Source organism: Ursus americanus, chromosome 3, assembly GCF_024610735.1.
Source record: "Ursus americanus isolate L20-20 chromosome 3, mUrsAme1.1.p, whole genome shotgun sequence".
Taxonomy (NCBI): Eukaryota; Metazoa; Chordata; class Mammalia; order Carnivora; family Ursidae; genus Ursus; species Ursus americanus.
This window is the reverse complement of record NC_142129.1, coordinates 13,519,114-13,533,915: the sequence shown is the minus strand read 5'-3', so window position 1 is coordinate 13,533,915 and position 14,802 is coordinate 13,519,114. Positions and strand designations below refer to the sequence as shown.

The following is a 14,802-nucleotide window of genomic DNA, read 5'->3' as shown; positions in this document are numbered from 1 at the left end:
GAATTAGACTATTTTTATTAAAATGTTTATTAAAATATTGCAGTAACTGCCAGTGTTCCTTGAAATTTAGGGCTTAGAGACCTGTTTAATATACCAATTTTTCCCATTTATTATTAAACATCTTAAAACTCTTCTTTACATTAGTAATACAATAAATTTTCAACTGTAAAAGACTCAAGTAATACATAAGTATTCAGAATAAATGATGAAAATCTCTTTTTCATTTTCCCCATATTCCTGGAACCCTTGCCAAAAACGTTAAGTGCTATTTACAGTTTGTTATGCATCCTTTCCACATCTCCTTTTTATTCAAGTAAATATCATAATGCACACAGGTACAAAATATACAAATACATGTACGTATTATATATAAAATATATTTAAACACTTGTTCTTTTCACTGAACATCATGCCTCAAAATTCTTTCCATGTCGAGACATATTTTACTACTTTAAAATGGTTAAGTATAGATACATTCATTTCGTAATATGATGACACTGCTTATTCTCAATGGTCTTCAAACTTCAACAGCAACCTAACAGTGGGTGGACATGGATGATTTTAGGAGAAACAATTTCCAGATCTACGATGTCTATATATACTCTTTCTAACTGAACTGTTTGAGAACTAGTTCTCTTTTTTTCCTCTCCCTATAAAATCACCAAATTGTAATTTTTCACTCTATAAAAGAAAGGCAAAATTCTTATCCATCTCAAATCCTACTAAGGTGTACTATTCTGAGATGTATAAACTTCAAAGTACCTAACAAACAAGAGGTAAAAATCCCTTGAGAGAAAGCAAGGTGGGTGGGGGAGTGATTAAAATCGGGCCTTTATCAGTGAAATTCTTGGCAGGGTTCTAAGCCTCATCCAAGTAGCCAGCCAGCCTATTACAGTATAGGCAAATAGGACATGTTTAAGATAAATAAGTCAGTTTTTTTCTTCCTTGATGAAGAATGAGTCCAATTTATCTGGTTAGAGAATGTGCTTTGCAAATTACACTATATGCTAGATACTCTATGAGCTGCATGATCTAAACCTGGAATTCTAAGGTGTGACCAAAGACGAACAGCATAAATACAATACACACTAGAAATTATGGCCTTTTAAACTACTGCTATAATTTAAAAATGTGAGATAATTAAAAAATGTACAAGAGGGAATAGATAGATGAACAAAGGGGTTTTAGGACCATTAGTTTATTTAATAATTCCCTTACTAGAGGACATTTAGATTATTCCATTTTTCTCAACCTCAAACAATGCTTCAATGAATAGTCTGAGCTGCCTCTCTGGGCAAAGGTACAAGTTTCCCTTTTAGACATCAAGGCATAGGATTCCTGAATTCAAAGTTATATGCATTAAAAAATTTAATAAATGTCTCAAATGGTCTTCCAAAAGAAAAAAAAAGTACTAAGTCATATTCCCATTAGGAGGGTATAAATCCATCATTTCCCCCCTAATCCCATCAACACTGGGTATTATGAAACTTTGAAACTTTTGCCAATCTGAAGGGGAAAAGGTGATCTTGTTTCAATTTTGATTTCCCAGAAAACTGAACATTTTTCATGTTCATTGGACATTTATATTTCTTTTTGGAAAATTCCCTATCCATATTCTTTTTTTATTCTATTTTTTTTCCCTGTTCATGTATAGATATCCTTTACTCTAGATGTTTTATATATTAATCCTTACCCTCCTCCAAATGTTGCAGTCTTTTCTTGTTTTTCACCTTATGTCTCATTAGTCATACAGTCTTGCTACTCAAAGTGTGGTCCATTGACCAGCAGCAGCATAATCTACGGGAAGGATGTTAGAGTAGCAGAATCTCAAGCCCCATCTCAGACCTACTAAGCTTTAACAAAATGCGTTATATTAAAATTTGAGAAGCAATGACTAAAGTTTCTTTTTCTTTCTATGGTCAGATATTGCAACATTTTCCTTTATGACTCCATGGCTAACCTCTCATATCCTCTAAAAGCATTACATGTCTTCTTTTCTCTAGCTATACTTACTCCCCAGGTGGTCTTATCCAATCTTGCAGCTTTATGTACCAAATATGGGCTGATAAGGCCAAATTTTTTTTTTTTAAAGATTTTATTTATTTATTCGACAGAGATAGAGACAGCCAGCGAGAGAGGGAACACAAGCAGGGGGAATGGGAGAGGAAGAAGCAGGCTCCCAGCGGAGGAGCCTGATGTGGGGCTCGATCCCATAACGCCGGGATCACGCCCTGAGCCGAAGGCAGGCGCTTAACCGCTGTGCCACCCAGGCGCCCCAAAGCCAAATTTTAAAATCCAGTTCTGGGGCGCCTGGGTGGCACAGCGGTTAGGCGTCTGCCTTCGGCTCAGGGCGTGATCCCGGCGATCTGGGATCGAGCCCCACATCAGGCTCCTCCGCTATGAGCCTGCTTCTTCCTCTCCCACTCCCCCTTGTGTTCCCTCTCTCGCTGGCTGTCTCTATCTCTGTCAAATAAATAAATAAAATCTTTAAAAAAAAATAAAATAAAATAAAATAAAATAAAATAAAATCCAGTTCTGTCCTCTCAATTTCAGACTCTTTTTGTCCAACTGCCTACTGAACATCTCTACTAAAAAAACAAACAGACAACTCAAACTTAAGATGTTCAAAGACTAACTTCTGATCTAACCCACAACCCCCCCCCCAAATTCTTTTCCAACAGTCTTTTCATCTCAGAAAATGATAATCTCCTTCTATGATGAGTTCACTGACCACCCCGGCAGAACAGCTTTATAATCAGAATCTGATATCCTAAAATTGATTATGTTTTTCATGTCTACTAGCTGCTTTGCGAGCAGAAACATATTCTATTCATCTTTTGTCTCATCACTTATTGTGAGTCGCAGTCATAAACAGGTATTCAGTTAGTGCTGAAGTTAAGATTCAAGCTGTCTTTAGAATAGGGTAAGACAGAAAACATTAATCCTGGTTCAGTGATTCTTTCCAGTCCAGCAAATTGAAGTCGGCACCCCCTCCCCCCTTTTAAAGCTCCACAGATAAAAGTCATGTGCAGTTAGGGTAAAGAACCACTCCCCCAAGGGATGGGAGAGGAAAAGGAAAAAAAATTCTCCTTAGCAAAGGAGAATGAGTATGAGGAAAATGAGGGAATGGAGCTGATTAAAACTGATTAGAATAAAATTTTTTTTGCTGGGCAGTAGAAAATGATTGGTTTGGTGATGTAGGGCAGGGCCAGACCATGAATATCCAGAAACAGGATTTCTTATCTCCCCAAATAAAAGTTATATCCAAAAAATGAAGAAAAATTACTACAAGCCTTCGCTGAAATTAGAGAAGATGAGTCTGGGAGAAAAATTTTTTTTTTCAGATTTCCCCAGAAGAGTAAGAAAAAGAACTTTGATGATGCTTCTAAAATAGAAATACATTAAAAAGTAGAATAAGGGGTGCCTAGGTGCCTCAGTTGGTTGAGCATCCGACTTTTGATTTTGGTTCAGGTCATGATTTCAGGGTCCTGAGATCGGGCCCTGCGACCGGCTCTGTGCTCAGTGGGGGAGGGGAGTCTGCTTGGGATTCTCAGATTCTCTCTGCTCCCCTACCCCTTGCCACACGTGTGTGTGTGCACCCATGTGGTCTAAAAATATATATATATTTTTTAAAGTAAAATAGGATATTGTAAAACTAAAAGGAGATAGTTTTGGTCTTAAAATGCCTTCTTAGAAAAAATGAAGAAAATCTGTTTCAACAATCCTAAAAGGGAAATGAAAGAATTAAAAACAAAAACAAAAAAATTCAAGAAAGGTACTAGATTTCCTGTCCTGTTTTGATCTCTTCAGTGGACCACAGCAATTAAAACCAGGTAATTTTAGTAAACAATCGACCATTTCTAGTGACTTTACAAATGGCAACCCCCCCAAAATGGTGAATATTTTTTTAAAAACCTCAGAAGATGCTTATGTTAAAATATAAATTCAAACAAACTACTAGGTAAGGAACTATAGGGAAACAATGGCACAAAAAACTACAGCCACCAGCTTCCTTCTTCCTAATAAAAAGGCATCAGGTCCAGATTATTATATGATTGGTTTCTTTCAAACCTTTAAAGAAAATATAATAACAATTATTAATAGATGATAGCATATAAAAAAGAAAATTCTTCCAGTTTTAAGAAACTAGCAAAATCTAGATGTCCAAACTTGACATAGATCATACAAAAAGAAAAAAAAAAAAACCCACAATAATCCAACCTATCAGGATAGAAAAACTTTTTTTTTTTTTTTTAAAGAGAGGGAGACAGAGAGGGAGGGGCAGAGGAAGAGGAGGAGAGACTCTTAAGCAGGCTCCACGCTGGCATGGAGCCCCACGGGGGACTCGATCTCACAACCCTGAGATCATGACCTGAGCCGAAATCAAAAGTCAGACCCTTAACTGACTGAGCCACCCAGGGCGCTCCAGATAGAAAAACTGTTTTCCCTCTCCCTTCCCCCAACATCTCTCTCCCTCTTGCTCTTTCTCTCAAATTAATGCCAGTCATTCATCAGGAATCCAGTAAAATAATACCTTAACAGGTCAAAGGAGAAAATTACAGGTTATAGATGCCAAAAAAACAAATGACTACTACTAAAGATAAAAAATTTAAAATAAATAATTCAAAAAGAGAGACATGGTCCAAAAGTTTCAGAAGAATTGCTACAAGAATTCTGGTACCGTAAGCAAGAAGGCTAGAGCATCATTCAGTGAAAAAGATTCTGAATAATTCCTCTAAAATAAAAAACAGATACACCATCAGCTTGAGAAAGAAATCAAAGCTAATAAATCACAGACCAAAATATAAAAGAAGTTTCTATTGAGATAATTCTAGACTATCCCCCCACACTTAAAGAAGCACATATAAAAAGGAAGCATGAGAAAATGATAAAGACCTGAAATTTTAATCAGATAGTCATTAAAATAAAACTTCAGTTGAAGTAAACAGACTAGAGTTGAAAAAAGAATTAAAGAACTAGAAGAGGATTCAGAGAATATTAGCCAAAAGGCAGAGAAAAATGATTGGAAAATATGAAAGACAAAGAATGGAATTAGTAAATTCAGAAGGTAAACAGACAATGGGAGAGATATTTGAAGAGAAGATGGCTGTAATTTTCCAAAACAGTTGAAAATAAAAATTACTCAAGAGTAGCACAATGAGTCCTGTGTCCTGGCCATGACAGATAAAACTAAATCCACAACCATACAGGTTGAAGTCAAAGTGCACAAAAGTTCTTAAAGTCAACCAGAGAGAAAAGAAAAAGAAATTAGATAGCATATTTCTTAACAGAGGATAAAGAAATGACTTCAAGATACAAATGAAAACAGCTGACAACCTAGAAAAAGGAAACTGAACCCAGAATGTAAAGGAAAGAATGGCATGGGCTTGGTAGATGGATCAACAGCCCCCAAAATATCTACATTCTAAACCCCAGAACCTATGTTACCTTATATGACAAAAAGAATTTTGCAGATGTAATTATCACCAAAAAATATTCACCATGGGGGGGGCGGGTCCTGAGATCGGGCCCCCCCCCTTTTTTTTTTTTGCAATTAAGTATCTTGAATTGTCCCTAAATGTTACTACAAGCATCCTTATAAAATGGAGTTGGAGGGAGATTTTATTACAGAGGATTAGGTAACATGAAGATCTACCAGAGAGATTTGAAAATGTTACACTGCTGGCCCTGAAGTTGAAAGAAGAAACCATGAATCAAGGAATCCAAGGGATGCAGTTCTAGAAGCTAAAAAAGGCAGGGAAATGTGCTCTGGAGGGACAACAGTTTTTTTGACACCTTGATTTTGGCCCAGTGACACTCACGTTGGACCTCAGACCTTCAGAATTATTAAGAGAACACAGCTGTGGTATTATAAAACACCAGGTTTGTGGTCATTTGATACAGCAGCCACAGGAAACTAATATAAATGGGGAACCTAGACACTAATAAATACAAGGGTAAATCTAAATAAGCATAGACTACATAAAACAACAAAAACAATGATAACAACTCCTGGGTGAAAATGGCCAGCACTAAAGCATTCTAAGACCCACCTATTATTCAAGAAGAGGATTCCTGGAACATCTTCATGTGCCAGACAGATGTCAAAACAACACAGGAGTCAGCTTAAAGGGACTCCTACTGGCCAAATATGGAAGATTATCAGAAAAAGGAGTAAAAACTACAATTAACTACAACAGATTGCATACATAAAATAAAAACTCGCTAGTCCATAAAAGTAAGAAGTGTGCTTTGGGCGACGTTTGCCACCATTGTAGGTGACTATACATCTTTAGACTAAACATTATTGGAAAAGAATTAAGTATTTATCTTGCCTTTTTTTGGGGAAAAATTCAACTTATTCCCGTTTGATGTGGGAAGCTCTCTTTACAAAAAAAAAAAAAAATGCCAGCTAATATAAAATCACTGATTCAGGAAAGGATCACAGAAAGGAGGCTACCATTAGGTGAAAAGCTGATGAAGAAAAGGATACTCATATAGTGTCAAAGCATTTCCGCAGATTAAAGACAAAGGGAAACATACACCTTTAAAGGAGATGTGGCTTAGAATCATTAATAGAGGGACAATCACACAAGTGCCTCTTAATGTGATGCAACATAAATGACACATTATCTATCACCCATGAAGTGTACCTGCAAAACATTTATATAGAATTGAATCAAACTTTTATACTTAGCTTCTAATTTAGAAGAAATATCTGGGATAAAAAAATATGCTAAAAGCATCACAATGAAATAATCAGGAAAACAGAGAATGTGGGACATTCTATAAGACATTTACTTTCCTCTTTGAAAGTCAAAGCTATGACAATCAGAGAAATCCAAAATGTGGGACACCCCAGGACAAGTGTCCTGGTCTCTAATAAATCATGTCATGGGAAACAAAGTGGTGGGCAATCAGTTGAAGACTCCAAGATAACAACTACTAAAAGACAACAACTAATTCAATGCATGCACAAAAAGACCTTAGTTCAGGGATGGAGGATAGTCACAAAAGACATTCTTAGGATAATTGTGGAAATTTAAACATGGACTTCATGCAATTATGGAATTGTTAATCTCCCTAAATATAATATTTTAGACAGGTGAAGTAATTTTCCAGGACCTATACATCTAGCAAAATGTGAGTAACTGGTAATACCTATGTAAGTGTTCATTGTACTGTTATTTCCACTCTTCTGTACACTGGAGTTTTCCCCCAAACTTTTTATTTCTTTATCCTTTAATTCTTCCCAACAATGCTTTTTCTCTTAATGTCTATTTTATGATACAAACCTACCTACACCAGCATTCTACCACTATTTGCCTGATATGTCCTTTCTCATCTTTTTACTTTTTTTTTTTTTTTTAATTAAGTAGGCTCCAGGCCTAGCATGGAGCCCAACACAGGGCTTGAACTCACAACCCTGAGTTTGACAGCTGAGCCAAGATCAAGAGTCAGACACTTAACTGACTGAGCCACCTAGGCGCCCTTCATCTTTTTACTTTCAACCACTGTGTGTCTACTATAAATGAATTATGCATAGTCCTTTTTGCTAGCTTGTTTTAATTAGACAATTTAGTTTATTTACATTTTCACAACTGATTTATTTCTACCATCTTATTGTGTGTTTTCCACTTACACTGCTTTTTCTTGATTTTTTTTTAAGATTTTTATTTATTTATTTGACAGAGAGAGAAAGAGACAGGCAGTGAGAGAGGGAACACAAGCAGGGGGAGTGGGAGAGGAAGAAGCACACTCCCAGCAGAGAAGCCTGATGTGGGGCTCGATCCCAGAATGCTGGGATCACGCCCTGAGCCGAAGGCAGACGCTTAACGACTGAGCTACCCAGGTGCCCCTTGATTTTCTGACTTCTATGAAACTGATTAAATTTTGTTATTCTTCCTTTTCACCTTTCCTTTCCTATGTACTAGCCATATTCCAGGACATAAAACATGCAGACAAATCATATTCCTTTATCATGATGCAATTAATTTAGAAATCAGTAACAAAAATTGAATATATTTTGAAAAGTTCACTGTTTAAAAAAATCTTGAAATATTAGAAATAGGGATCTTTTAAATTAAAAGAGTATATTTATAAGAAACCTGCAGCAAAATACCACAGTGAAAGGTCAGGCATAAGACAAAGGTACCTGTCATCACTCATATAGAGAACATTATAGTTAATAGTATGAAGAGAAGATATGAAAAGGAACATAAAAGTTGGAACAGTAGAGATAAAATTTATTTGTAAGAAACATGCTATCTATAGCAAAACCAAAGAGAACCTAGAAACCATTAGGGCAATAACTACTATCTATACAGACTAACGTAAGAGTTAGTTTAGCAAGATGGCTGGATATAAGATCAAGGATACAAACATTATATAGTATTCCAATGCATCAGCCAGACCCAATTTAAAAAAGATGCCCTTCGGGATGCCTGGGTGGCTGAGTTGGTTAAGTGTCTGACTCTTGGTTTCGGCCCAGGTCATGATCTCAGGGTTGTGAGATCGAGCCCCGCGTTGGGCTTTGTGCTAAGCATGGAGCCTGCTTAAGAGTCTCTTTCTCCCTCTCCTTCTTCCTCTGACCCTCCCCACCTATTTATTTATCCGAATAAATGAATAAATAAAATGAAAAAAGCATGCCCTTCACAATAACAACAAAAACCATACTGAATCTGGGCATAAATCCTTTTTTTAAAGGTTATTTATTTTTAAGTAATCTCTACACTCAATGTGGGGCTCAAACTCACAAACCCAAGATCAAGAGTCACATGCTCCACCAACTGAGCCAGCCTGAAGCCCCTAGGAATAAATTTAATAAAAAATTTGCAAGACCTTTGTGGAGAGAACAAGAAAATAATATGCAAATGCATAAAAGAAGATTGTGAAGAGAAACTCAGAGGACTCCGGAGGTTAACTTCTTCCTCTCCGTAGCCTATCAACAAGCTGACTCAGCAGGTCTGAGTTTACTCAGCGCAAGAAAAGACTGATGAGAGACACAAAGCTCCCCGTTCTAATAAGGCCATTTCATCAACCTCAAAGTTCCAATTATTACTTAGGATCCCTTTCCCTGGTATATTAATTCTAGTTATGTCTACTCTAAGTACACATCTATGTGAAGATAATAGAGTTCAGGGGATTGTGTGTGCTCTGGCACTTACTGTTTCCCACTAAATCTTACTTCACATTTATGCCATGTAATGCATGTGTGTATGTGCATGCCCCAACCCTTCACGTGACAGAGACTAACATAAATGCTCTTTAGTGTGAAGACTCAATATTATAATAACCTCAATTTTCCCCAAAATAATTCAGTGCAAGACAATAAACAAAATCCTGAGATTTTCCCCCCATGGTATTTGGCAAACTGATTCTAAAATTTTTACAAAAGCACTGTAAAATGATAGCATTTTAATTATTTTAAATAATGAGAGTAAAACTGTACCATATATACAGTAAGACTATCCATACATCATGGACCATATAATAAATAATGCTGGGGTAACTGGCTATTCTTATGGAAAATGTCAAATAATCCAAAAGAAAAATGGGCAAAGGATTTATGAATAGGTAGTTGAACTAAAGAGAATTCAGACTATCCAACAGACACATGATAAAATAAATGACCTCACTGGGGCCCCTAGGCGGCTCAGTCGGTTAAGCGACTGCCTTTGGCTCAGGTCGTGATCTCAGGGTCCTGGAATCGAGCCCCACATCCAGCTCCCTGCTCAGTGGGGAGTATGCTTCTCCCTCCCCCTCTGCCCCTCCTCCAGCTCGCGCTCTCAAATAAATAAAATCTTTTAAAAAATAAAATTAAGAAAAATAAATGACCTGATTAGAAGTCAAAGAAATGCAAATTAAAATAAGAAATCATTTCACACCCATGAGACTGGCAAAAAAATTGGGTCTAACCATATACAGCAATAGGTGCTTTTCTATTCTACATGTGGATATAATATAAATGCATGAGAGTAAACTGGAAATATCCTGTTAAGCTGAAGATGGGCATTATACTATCATCTATTACAATATTAACATATGTACAAGAAGTATTCATTGCAGCAGTGTTTATAACAGCAAAATACTAGCACCAACTAAAATACTCCTTAAGAGAAAAATGGGCAAAAAAAAGCAAAAAAAAAAAAAAAAAAGTAAAATGGAACACTATATATATATATATATATATATATATATATGTCAAAATGAGGAACTAGAGCTAAACATATCAACATGGATACATTTCAAAAACACAACACTGAATGAAAAAATCAAGTTCCAAGACATATACAGCTTTAGAATATGCAATTAATATTGTTTATGAATATATACCCATGGCAAAAATTTAGAAGTGAGGGGAGGTGGGTGAGAAATGTGGTAATTGGGTGATGGGCATTAAGGAAGGTGCATGATGTAATGAGCACTGGGTATTATACGCAACTGATCAATCACTAAATTCTACCCTGAAACTAATAATACACTACATGCTAACTAAATGGAATGAATTTATTGATTTACTTAAAGGTTTTATTTATTTATTCTAGAGAGAGAGAGAGACAGTGTGAGTGGGGGGAGGTGGAGCAGAGGGAGAGGGACAAACAGAGGAGTAGGAGGTATGGGCTTCTAGATATGGAATGAATGTCATGGGGATAAAAGGTACAGCATAGGGCATAGAGTCAATGGTACTGGAACAGCACTGTATGTTAACAGATGGTAGCTATACCTGTGGTGAGCAAGCATAACACAGAGTGTTTAATCACTACGTTGTACACCTGAAACTAATGTAACACTGTGTGTCAACTATATGTCAATAAAAAATTTTAAAAGTAAAAAATAAATGGTTCTGACTCTGGAATTTTACATACAGGCAAACTACCAATCAAGTATAAAGATAAATGAAAATCTTTCTGGACATGTGAACTCTCAAAAACTTACTTCAATAGGAATCATAGGTCTGAAAACATTCCTATCATTTGACTTAGCAATTCCACTTCCAGGGATTTTATAAATCTTTCACAAAACTGGAAAAACTTAGTCGGTCCCTGGTTCTAGCCTTTAAAAAAGATAAGTAAGTCACCAGGTGAAAAAACTAATTTTTGAAAATGGCACTATCTTTACATACAACAAAACAAACACAAAAAAAGAACATGAATAAACTGGTCTAATTAAAAAAAAAAGAAAGGAAAACATACTCCAACAAAAGTCATGTTTCAGAGTAAAGGGTTAAAAGTAAGTGTGGTTTTAGTACAGTAAGTACGGTAAACAAGAGGCACATGAAAACAAGAAGTCAGAAAAATAAAGCAAGAAGCCAGATTATGCAGAGGTCCTGAGAGCCATGGTAAATAGTTTGGATTTCACTCAAGTGTAATGAGTCCCAAACTCTCAAAACTGGGTATGTGTGTGTGGGTGTGTGACATAATCTGATATCTTATTATTACTGACAATTATCATCCTGTTTTCTAGATGAGAATATTGTGGCACAGAGGTATTAAGTATTTTGCTCACAGCCACAGAGCTAGTAAGCAATAATGTGTCAGGATTTAATTCTAGGTAATGTAAATCCAGAGCAGTAAATATTCTAACGCCTCTAAATATCACTCCAGTGAAGAAGCGATTGTAGGGAGGCAAGAGTGGATGCAAAGAAGACCAGTTGAGACTATGGCTGTAGGCTAAGCAACAGATGATTGCTTGGAGTAAGGTAGAAGCAGCGGAGATAGAGAAAAACTGGTGAATTTGGGATATATTTTAGAAGTAGAGAAAATAAGACTTACTAATGGATTAGACAGGGGGAAGGGGTGGGAGGGAAAAACAGGAGTCAAGAACCAAAATTTTGGTATATGCAACAGGATGGACAATGATGCCATTTACTGAAGTGGGGGAATCAAGCATTATGTCACCAACAGGAGAGGTCAATGAAATGATCAAGGAGGCAAGCTGACCATGCGTTTTAGACATGTATACTAATAAGCAGATTTAGACAGCATACTAATAAGCAGATTTCCAAGGGAGTATAGGCAAAGACTCAACCGTAAGGCCCACCAATATTTGGAGGACTAATAAAAAAAGTAGAGACCACAAACATGGTTGAGAAGAAACAGACACTGAGATAGGAGAAATACTATCCAGAGAAGAAAGTTTATTGGATAAAAACTAGAACAAGAACAGTGGACAGAAGACATTAAGGAGGATGGAATTTCATATATCTGGTCATCACATTTACACACATTTGCAATAAAGACCAGGGCTGGAAGATAACACGGCATGTTTGTAGACTAAACGAAAATCCAACAGAGAGGGAGAAACTGATAATGTGGAAGAGAGATGCTAACTGCAGGGAAGAAGCCCCAGAGACAGTAAGAAGAGATGGAACCTGTATCACAAGAAGAAGAATTCGACTGTCAGTCAGGGAAGGTCTCTAGTAACAGTGAAAGGAAGACAGAGAACACGCAGCCCAATGCAGACAGGTCTGTAGTTTTTGGTGGTGAGATGAGAGCTGCATCTAACTTCTCAAAGTCTGAGGTGAAGTCCACTAATGAGAGTGGGAGCCGTGAGAAGTCTGCAATGAGTGGAAATGACATCTTAATAGGGAAAGTGAAGAAGCAGCAACAGCATTGCTAGCAGACACAGGTGAAGGCCTACTGAGGTTTATGGCATAAATTTAAAGTGGTACACTCAACTGCCTGAGTGTGGGCAGAGAGACGGTACAGTTGGTATTTTGTTAGGCCCATAAAATGAAAGGGCAGAGAGTCAAGGATATTAGTAATTGTCATTCCCTGGTCCTGAAGCTGGTGGGCTGTGAAAAGACAGTTTCACTTAAGAAGGCTGAAGAAGTGCTATGATCAGGGGCCAGACAGGTGTCTGGAATCTTTTTAAGATTAAAAAAGAGGTTGGGGGGTGCCTGGGTGGCTCAGGTCATGATCTCAGGGTCCTGGGACAGAGCTCTGAGTTGGGCTCCCTGCTCACAGGGAACCTGCTTCTCCCTTTCCTCCCTGCTCAGGCTCTCTCTTGCTATCTCTCTCTCTCTCTCTCAAATAAATAAATAAAACATTAAAAAAATAAAAACAAAAAAGAGGTTGAAGATTTAAGAGTTTATTGATCATAGTTCCACAATAACTTTGGGCAGGTACAGCGTGAGAAATACAAAGAGGGAGGTAGTATTCATGAAATCAATAAGCAGAAAATATCCTGACTTTGCAGTTAAACTTGGAAATTAATCTAAAATTATCCAAAATGGAATAAAAGGAGGAAATTTTTTTTTCCCGGCAATTAACAGCAGGTAGACCTTATAGTTTCAGGGATCCTGGAAAAACAAAACAGCACCAAAAATGAACTATTTTATTATTACTAGTTTTTAAAGATTTTATTTTAAGTAGTCTTCTACACCCAACTTGGGGCTCGAGCTACAATCCTGAGATCAAGAGTTGCATGCTTCACCGACTGAGCCAGCCAGGTGCCCCCCCAAAAAACTATTTTAAACTGTCCATAATAGATCATGCACTAAATTTATTTAACTTTAAAAACAAGTCACTTTCAGTTCTCCAAAACCCTGGAACACCATTCCAGAGCACTGAGCCTTACAATTCTAAAATAAAAGATGTGTGGGAAAACTAAGTAAATAAGTAGGGCATAATGGCCCATCAGGACTGTAAGCTCGGTGAAGTTAAGATCTATACCACACTGATCACTATTTGACTCCCAGCACCTAAGAGCACTTGCATGAAGCAGGGAGTTTACAGGTCAGAGAAGCAGGAGCCCCGTTAGTTAAAATATTTTCCATCTTTCTCAAATGGAGCTCATGAGAGAATTCAGTCCTAATACACAAAGTATGAGTTCAAGGCATTCTCTCCATCGAGAATCATGGTTACATGGCTCTCAAAAGAGACAGAGTTAACAAACACATTCACTAATTTTAGGTATTTTTAAATGAACAATATTTTCTGAAGAGCACTTGGTGGTAGGTGAATGTTTTCAGGATACAATGTTACCATACACACATCGGAAAAATATCACCTATTTCCTTTGCTTCACGGGCTTTTCCCCATCCCAAAAAATACACTGTCGAGTTTTCAACAATCTTACAATTTCTCCCTCAGTATAAGCTCTCTCTAGCTTCTAATTCCATTTTCCCTGTGCCATGTACTCTAATAAACAAGTGGGAGATAGGAATACTATGCCAGAATTGTGCTTTTCTAGGGCTTACTTTGTACCAGGCCCTGTTAACACACCTTGTATATATTAAACTGGTTCAACTCCTCCCAATAACTCAAGGAGTCTGGAACTATTATTATCCTTACTTTAGAGAAAAGGAAACAGGTGAAAAATAAACTTGGCCCAGGTCAGACAGCTAATAAGTTGGTAGAACAACTGTGATATACTGCACGGCCTGTGTGTCTATGAGAAGGGCAGTAGCCCCCCTGGTCTGCCGTGTCACCTACCTGTGGTCCACCACAGTCTGCAAAGAGCTAATCCTCCTTCTGATAGATTGTCAGAAGGTCATTAGTGGCCTAACGCCACATCACAGTGCCTAAGTCATTCACCTCACTTCATCTCACCATGTAGGCATTTTATCATCTCACATCATCACAAGGATAAGTACAGTACAAGATACTGAGAGAGAGAGAGGAGACGACACATAATTTTTATTACAGTATATTGTTATAATTGAATTATTTTATTGTTATTAATCTCTTCCTGCGCCTAATTTATAAATTAAACATTATCACAGGTATGTATGTACAGGAAAAAACAAAGTATATATAGGGTTCAGTACTATTCACAGTTGCAGGCATCCACTGGGGG

General features: G+C 37.1%; 1 protein-coding gene across 8 annotated transcripts in view; it reads right to left on the bottom strand.

Moving 5' to 3' along the window:
- Positions 1 to 14,802, bottom strand: part of BRAF (B-Raf proto-oncogene, serine/threonine kinase) — a 169,722-nt gene that overhangs the window by 100,292 nt on the left and 54,628 nt on the right. The window lies entirely within an intron of this gene.